This window comes from Lolium rigidum, chromosome 7, assembly GCF_022539505.1.
Source record: "Lolium rigidum isolate FL_2022 chromosome 7, APGP_CSIRO_Lrig_0.1, whole genome shotgun sequence".
Taxonomy (NCBI): Eukaryota; Viridiplantae; Streptophyta; class Magnoliopsida; order Poales; family Poaceae; genus Lolium; species Lolium rigidum.
Window position 1 is genome coordinate 117,919,675 of NC_061514.1, and position 1,251 is coordinate 117,920,925.

At 44.6% G+C, this 1,251-nt stretch overlaps 1 non-coding gene across 1 annotated transcript; it reads right to left on the minus strand.

Moving 5' to 3' along the window:
* Window positions 1-722: 722 nt before the first annotated feature.
* On the minus strand, window positions 723-794 carry TRNAW-CCA. Its single transcript has one exon. It is a non-coding gene; the product is annotated as a tRNA-Trp (tRNA).
* Between the last annotated feature and the right edge of the window lie 457 nt (window positions 795-1,251).

Consider the following 1,251-nt stretch of genomic DNA (forward strand, 5'->3'; position numbering starts at 1 on the left):
TTTCTTAGAATAAAAAGGGATAAACAATAATTTCACTGATAAAAAGTATTCGTCATTAAATTAGTATATCTATATTCATAAGCAAAAGTTTTAGAAGTTCATTGATATACTAAAACACAAGGAACGGGCATGACAAAGGACTTGCCAATCCGCGTATGGCTTGCTCTCCTGAGGTCGCCATCAACAATATCTAACACATGCACATATATGTAATTTTCATATATGCATTATTTTAATGTGCGGAGAGGGACAATTTGAAGAAGTGGTGTGTTCGATCCATGTACCATGAATTACAAGTGATTTGATTCAGTCTAAATTTAGTAGACCGTAGCAACGCACGGGCATTCAACTAGTGTTAAATAAAATCTAAAAAAAAATCGTATACATCAATTAATGGAGAAGCTAGAGCTGGCCCATTTCGACAAAAATAGAGAGAGCAATGGCCCCAACTGGAATCCCTCTGCACTGTATATATAAAAGAAGATCTACAAAGGGGCCCAAAGCTACACTAAACCAAAAAAAAAAAAAACAAATCTAGGCCACATAAATGAAACAAGAGCCTAGTTAGTAACTTTTGAACGAACAGCCATATGTGGCCCAAGAAGTCGGCGAGCCTGTAAATGGCCGCAAGGCTAAGATTCCGGCCGAAGTCTACATCCAGATACGGCCCAACAGGTCAAGGTATGAATTAATAAAAAATCCGGATATATAGTTCGGGGTATTGAACCCGACGTGAATCGAACACGCAACCTTCTGATCTGGAGTCAGACGCGCTACCATTGCGCCACGGATCCGGTGATGTTGGTTCCGTACAATTACGAGTCACGTTTCTTTGTAGACGTAAAATGAAAGTACGAGTACCTTGCCCATCTTAACCTTGTTCATGGATGTTAGATCGTACTACTACCAATTTGTGCACCAGAATTAAGTAACCTCTCGATTGTTCGATCACTCGATGAAACAACGGCAGCGCGTTGCATCGATCTGATGATCAGAATCTGATCCCGGCCGGTCGGCGACGAGTCAATTCGAGCTGCAGAAATCGAAGAGAACTGAGCATCCAATGCAGCGAGGCGCACTCCGCCGCGGCTCAGTTGGTTGGCCGTCGGGCGGAGGCGGCACCGCGCCACGCGCACCCTACCGCCATTAACCGCAGCCAGCTCTAGCTCTAGCTCGGCCAAAATAGCCGGTCCTCCCGCCGCAGTAACCACCCATCACGTGCTGCTGTCTTTCCGATCCATCGAACGATCG